The sequence below is a fragment of the Babylonia areolata genome, chromosome 22 (genome assembly GCF_041734735.1).
Source record: "Babylonia areolata isolate BAREFJ2019XMU chromosome 22, ASM4173473v1, whole genome shotgun sequence".
Taxonomy (NCBI): Eukaryota; Metazoa; Mollusca; class Gastropoda; order Neogastropoda; family Buccinidae; genus Babylonia; species Babylonia areolata.
Window position 1 is genome coordinate 39,762,632 of NC_134897.1, and position 7,500 is coordinate 39,770,131.

The following is a 7,500-nucleotide window of genomic DNA, read 5'->3' on the forward strand; positions in this document are numbered from 1 at the left end:
TTGCCAATCAAAATAATTATATCGCTTTGAACAAATGTAAGAAGTTGACAATTTTTGTCGTCCCCAGTCTGAACTTACATTTCATGAACCAAAGTGTGTGACTCCGATGATAACATTGCCACTTGAAGGATGACCATTCCTTCATTGACTGAACTATGTGTAACCCGGACCTTCAGCCCTTAGAGGGAGGGAATCGACCGTGGATCTTTCTTTGGATGAATTTTTTTTATTGACCAGATCGACTTGCTGAAGACCCACTGCAATTCATTGATCGGAGTCATTTTGCCACCCCCCAACCCCCTCTCTCTCTGTCCCCACCCAATCCCCTGCCCACCCACGCAGTTCTTACACCCTGTCATTAAACTGTTCAGTCCGTGATTGCGTCTACACTGCCTGTCGGAGGTGTAAAAGCTGAGCTGGGGACAGAGCAGGGAAGAAAAGAGTTTGATGGTTTGTGCCAGTTGGGAAATATTTGATTGAAAGATTCAAAGGAATTTAATCCTTTGTTTTCCATGTTGGGATGCAGAGGATACGATATAACAATACATACATATTGAATCCCAACGTTAATAATTCAACGGAATATGCTTTACTTGATAGCTTGTCAGTTGTATCGTCAGTTAATCATGACCAAAAACGTACCATTCTACGTTTAACAAGAACTGACATGTAGGAAATAATACTGTTTCCTTCTAGTAGAATATTTGACATTGTGTTTCGATGTAGATGGAAAAGTGTTTTCAGAAACAACATTTGCAGTTCTTCTAACACACCAATAATCCATATCCACATATTTCACATCCACATAGCAGAACGGGTATAAGTTTTCTGTTACATGTCGAAAACAATGTGTATGTGTAGTTCCTGCTTTCTTGCAGTTGGTAATAAGGAAAACATTGCTTTATGTGCGTGATCATCTGCTCTCTTTTTAGCTTTACAGAATGCACCACTGCTACTGAATTGTTTCTAATCCAAATTTAATCAGATCAAGTGTTTTCTGTTTTGAATGGAAAATTAATTTTATCACACACGCCAGTAAATGTGCAAACGATCACACACACACACACACACACACACACACACACACACACACACACACACACACACACACACACACACACACACACACACACACACACACACACACACACACACACACACACACATATATATATATATTCTTCTTTCTTTCTTTTTTTCCCCTCATCGATACTTCTATTAATCTATCTATGCATTTTTTTCAGTGTGGATCTGGGTTTTAGTGATGGGGATGTGAAGTAACTTCCATATGCCTTATCGGATTAAACAGAACATTATTTAACCTAAAGCCTAACCCACTTGCACGTATACACCCCTAGCATTTACGTGGCAGTGACAGTCACAAAACTTGATGTGGAAGTGTAATTATACTGGACACTTGCGCGGGATGCGAACGGACAGATAGTGACTTGAAATCTCATGTCAGCACCATCATGGAAAGTGTAATAATGGCTTGGTTAATTTTACCACATGTTTGTGGCGTCTCCCAAACTTAAGATGCAAAAATCTGTGGCTGAGGCTGACCCGTGGCTCAGTGAATTTTTGCGTAGGATCCGATCCGAACTTCCATACTGGCCTGTGGCTAAATGCGTTGGATTTAGACATCTTAAAACATCACAGGGACTAAAATTTATGGTGTGATGAACTTTCTGCATGTTTGGGACATCTCTAAGCTTCCGCGCAGACATTAATGTATGAATCTCTGATTGGAATTGTCCCGAATCCTCTGCACACAGCAGCTGTGAACACACCGAAACCGAATGGACTTCTTTCCGGATTTCCTTCCAGATGGATTTCCTTTTCTCAATGATTGAACCACGGTTTGCTGTCAGCAAGTTTCGCTGCTACGGAACCGAAACAAATCAATCGTGCGCTAAATTTCGACGCACTCAGTTACAACAATAACCCCCCCCAAAAAGTGGTGAAACGTGTCTCCATAGAATTTTTCGTTTCCAATTCTTGCTGAACACTGGTGGAGATTTTTGCTGTAGCCCCCCCCCCTCCCTCCCCCCTTCCTTTTTTTTATCGGTCGTATTAGCCGGCGACTTTCTATGTTCATCCTGTGATGAATTGATTTCAAGCCTCCTGGAAGGGTGTGTCCCTGGTATGGTATTAGGCGGGATGTTTGTGCCGTCACTCGTTCGTGGAACACCCACCCAGCAGTGCGTGCGTGAAGGGGCAGGATGAGAGTATTGAACTGCTGCTGGCGGTTGTCTTTGTTACCAGCAACGTCATAGTGTCTCAACTTTCTGATTTGCTAATCGTGAGTGGTAAGTGAGTGCGACGCTGTATTGTTTAAAGTGCACGCGTGGGAGGGGTGTGGGGGGTGGGGGGTACGTGCTTTGTTGCTTAAAGTGCTTGTGCGCGTGCCACCCGGTGTTTTGCTGAAGTACTTGTGCCACCCGGTGTTAAGGTCTTCGACATTGAAGGGAAAGGATTGAATGGCTTTCTCGCGCCAAAAGATTTATTCCCTTTCCATTTGTAATTTTGCACTTTCTGGTTTTTGTTTCATTCACATTAGTTCGTCCTTTTCAGCATTTATTGATGATGCACGTATATATATATATATATATATATATATATATATATATATCTGTGTGTATATATATTGCTTTCTTTCTTATATTATTTTAATTCACCATTCTTGGGTGTGCGTGTGAAATATAGTAGGTTTTCTCACATACAAGATTTAATGATTCGTGAAGGGGATGTTGATGGGTGAACAAATTGTGTGACAAATATAGATCACCCCATATTCATTGTTGTTGTTGTCAGTGAATTTTCATGAGTGTCGGCGACCGCAGTTAGTATATCAGTTCGAAAGAAAAATAAAAAGAAGGGAGAAAAAACAAACAAACACACAAGCATCACCGCAACAGCTAATATGCCGCGTCACACGTTCGTGCACATGCATTTGTTACGATAAACAGCCGCGAAAAGTATTTCCCTGTCAATCGCTGTATGGCCTTCAGTACAGCTTAGAAAAGTATAGGTACACCATTTCAAATGGATGAGCTTACCGATCTTTTCCATGATTCAGATTTATTGGTCGAAATTACGGTATAAGTTTTTGTGTGTGATTGTTTTCAAAATATCAGTTCATTTTTTATATTTTTTATTAGGTTTACCACACAGATACTACACCAAGATGGTTTTCAAAACATACAGTGTCCTGAATGACTTTACGAATACTCATGGCTACATCGGAGACAGTGACTTTTGTCTAGCCTTCGTGGTTTTTCGCTGACTTTTTGACCGAAGCTTGGACACACTAAGTGTAGAAAAAAAAAGTGTGAAATCTGATTTGAGAAAACTATGAAAAAAGGAGAGTTTTGACCCTGTTTCAAGTTCAGAAGGTCAGAGAAGCAGTTTGAACTGTTTTTGACTGTGAAGCTTCTGCACTGACTGCTGAAACTTGACATATAGATACGCTGCCTCAAGTTCTCAGGAATCATTTCACAGAGGATGATCCATTTCCACTGACGTTGCAGAATGTTGACATACACATATGTGTAGACCAGCTCCTTGGAATTGTCACATCTCATAGCTTCCAGAGAGACCTTGACCACTGAGGTGGCAGTCTGTATGTTTGAATATACAAGTTTCTTGCAAGGTTTTGGATCTAATTGAATGCAATTTGAGCGAATGACGGTACCCGATCGATTTGATCTGGTTCTTGCAGTGTCATTACTGAACATAACGTTAATGACCGTTTTGAACATTCTTTTCAAAATATCAGTATTTTTAATCATGTTTGTGTTTATTTCAGTGTTAGTCGACTGTAAAGAGCCACAGACCAGGTTCGATTTTTGGACACAATAGTCTGAGTTTCCCTTCTTCCTGTAATGCGCACAATATAATATATGAACACAAATCATTCTGAAAACCTGGAAATGTCAATCGTCAAATTCTGTTAACGCAGCCATGTGGTGGAGACTTTTGCCCTGAATAATGAACTAGACTTAAAACACACTTAATGAGGTATACTGTGTAAACACTGTTGAAAGTGTTTTTATTTATTTTTATTATTTTTATTTTATAGAAATGGAACTTGTTCGAGTCGGAGAAAAGTTCGACAAGTAGAAAATATAAAGATAATAAGAAATAGAAATAAAAGGTTTCTCGCTTTGACAGAACGAGAAAAAGATCGATAAAAGACGTGAACCGGCGTCTGAATTTAGGAGCAAATGGCTTTTTCCATGTATTCGATTTTGTTTTTGTTTTGCTTTCTTTTTTGTTCAGTATGACGTAGAAAGGAGACATCTGTGAGTGCGAAGATGACATTGAAATACGCCGACCTTCCAGTTCCAACGTCACTGTGGTATTTTCATGGGAATTGTACAGCTGTAAATATAGGATCATTTCCGTTTTTGTCTCTATCGTTTTCGGTCGATCCTTGAGCGTCACTTCATCAAGAAGATTGAGCGGTTACATTGTCTGTTTGATTGTTTTGTTCTGTTCTGTTTTGTTTTTCATAAAAGGTCACGTCGTCCATAGAGTTTGCACAGACCCTGGCCATTGTTCTGCTTCACTGCTTTGGTTAGTTTTGATACGAGTTGGAAACGGGAATTTGAACCAGGTCGTGCAGTCCATATATATATATATATATATATATATATATATGTGTGTGTGTGTGTGTGTGTGTGTGTGTGTGTGTGTGTGTGTTGTTGTTGTTGTTGTTTTCTTTTTACGTTTGTTTTCTTCTTCTTCTGTACCCTCTCATCTACAAGAAACACGCACATTGCATCTGATCTTAATCTCAGCGATGTCCTCTCACGGGTTTATTTCTTGTTTGTTGTGTTGAGATAACCAGTCACCAGACTAATAAATTTAGTTTTTCTCAATGGTTCTGCATGTGGTCATGAAAAATTAACTAGAAACATGTGAAACACAGTGTAGAATCATGATGTTCCTGCCAGTGCCGTAGTTGTTGCTGCTGCTGATTTCAGTGGATGGTACAACTGTACCGATACATGTTACAGCTACTGCTGCTGCTGCTGATAATGCTGCAACCTCTGATGTTGTTGTTGTTGCTGTCAGTAAATGATAGTGGTGATGAGCCAAGAGATTAATCACCTTACCGGTGGCCGGGCAGTGAACAACGAGAATAAATATTGAATGAAGATTATGATGATGATGATGACAGTAACTTAATTATTGTGAAAAAAAAAAAGTAACTTCCATTTATTTAGATTTTGCACAGAAGGTTGACAGGTCTACAGATCTGGATATATTTCTACGCTAGTGCAGACATTGCTTGCACTGGAAAATATGTCAAATCCATGGGTGACTGAGTTCCGACTCTGAATTGTACACTCGTGCACTCCTGTCCCGGTGAACTCGTACCATCATTTTTGACCTTCGTAAAGGAGAAGATCTTGAGAATGATGGCCCTTTTCTCTCTGCCTGCCTGTCCGTGTCCCACAGGATATTAATTAGTGTCCTTCAGACCACTGTGGTAGACAGTGTTCGTTTGTAGGAGTCCTTGTCCCTTTGTTAGGGCAGATGTGTGTTTTCGTTAAATTTCTTGAAAGAAGACGGCTGAATGTTAACTAACCGTAAATGTTGTATTATCGTTAAAATAACTTATTTGTTTGCATGTTGTCCAAACGCGTTTTAAAGACATTACGCATGTGCTTGCATGCGTTTATACAAGTGTGGGTGCATGCACGCACAAATATAAAACACTCAGATACACAGGAGAAACGAATTTGGGCATTAAACACACATGTTAGCGCATAATCACGAGTACACGCATTCATTCCACACACTACACATGCCACCCCCACCCCCCCTTCCCTTTCCCCCTCACCACGCATTGGTGTCTATAGGCAAGGGAAGGATTGAAAGCACAAACCGTGCGTCTGTGGATTGACAGATAAACAACAGAGATGCACACACGCACACGCACACACACACACACACACACACACACACGCGCGCGCGCGCGCGCACGCACGCACGCACGCACGCACACACACCCAATGGAGAACGAGTGTGAGGCCGTGTCTTACACAAGATGTTCGTCTCATAGTCGACTTTTTCTTTTAACATTGTGGTGGGTTCTCTTTTTTGACATTAGTACAGAATTAACATTTCTCACTGTCACAATGACACACGAGATGTCACAACCACACGTGAGACGCAATATCTAGTATACTCTTCTGCAAATTGCGCGCTGGTGACGGTTGGTGAATGGGACGAAAGGGTAGGAGTCGCTTTCAGGGAGTATTAATATGGTGGTGTTCTGGATTCAAGGATATACGAGAGGAAGGCGCGCGCGGGGAAGGGGGGGGGGGGGGGGGGGGGGAGGATGGCAGGTGATGGCGGGTAGGTACTACCTTGTAACCTGCTTTAAAGAAATACTGTAATAATTTTCCCGTTTCTCGGTCACAAAGACCTTTAAATGTACAAGGTCAGTTTTGTTTTGTCCTTTTTTTTTTCTTTTCTTCTTGTTGTCTTCTTTAAATTTTAAATACGGGTAACGGGAGTAGTTTTTTTTTTTTAACGTGTGGTCGTTTCTGTTCTCCTCTTTCTCCTCCTTTCAGGCTTTCTTCATTTCCTATTATTTAAACGAATCTGTCGTGGGACCCAGGACCCAGGTACGAATCATTTGCTCCTAAATATCTTTGACGAACATTTGAATGCCTTACAGACGGGAGAGGTGACCGAATGTTTAGAGCACTTGATTTTCACCCGAGTTTACTGAGTTCCATCTCTGGCTTCGACGCACCTCCCAGCTCAACATTATGTGCAGACCTAATATTTCCTGAACACCCTTTGTGTGTACGCGCATGCTTAAGATCAAATACAGACGTTAAAGATCCTGTTATCCATGTCCGCGTTCAGTGGGTTATACAAGCAAGAACAACATACCCAGCATGCATGCACACCCCCGAAAAACGGAGTATGGCTGCCTTCAATGCGGAGTGAAAATGATCCTACGCATAAAAGCCCACTCGTACGTACGAATGAACTTGAGAGCTGCAGCCATCTTACGCAGAAGAAGAACGCGTAACACATGTAGGCGACCAAAAAAAAAAAAAAAAAAGAACTTAACCCCAGAATGGACAAAGTTCCAACAGACTCAACAGAACTAACGTCCCGCCCTGTCCGTCCAGATTCCAACCTAGAACCTACCGAAAATTTCCCCACCCTTTTTTTCTTTCTGGTTACTAAAATGGTGACAATGAAACAATGTACCCCCCCCACCCCACCCCTCCTTTCCCCCCCCCCTTTTGTTACCGCGTAACATGGCGATCAAGCGGAAGATTTTTTTCAGTTGTTTGCCATGTGTATTGTTGTTATCATTTTCCAAAGCAGCTCGTGTATGTGCGGGCGTGTGTGTGTGTGTGTGTGTGTGTGTGTGTGTGTGTGTGTGTTAAAAACAACTCCGTTATGATTTTAAAGCTCGTTGACTTGTTTTATGTCATCTGGACAACAGGGAAGTTCATGTAGTCA

At 41.4% G+C, this 7,500-nt stretch overlaps 1 protein-coding gene across 3 annotated transcripts in view; it reads left to right on the top strand.

The window, feature by feature from the left end:
- Window positions 1-7,500, top strand: part of LOC143297454 (myocyte-specific enhancer factor 2A-like) — a 116,792-nt gene that overhangs the window by 13,913 nt on the left and 95,379 nt on the right. The window contains exon 1 of one of the 3 annotated variants that reach the window (XM_076609842.1): window positions 2,198-2,309. The exons of the other annotated variants lie outside the window; for them this stretch is intronic. The gene's annotated coding sequence lies outside the window, so the exon portion shown is untranslated. Of the gene's footprint in view, window positions 1-2,197; window positions 2,310-7,500 lie in introns of those variants that run through there. 3 annotated transcript variants of the gene reach the window in all.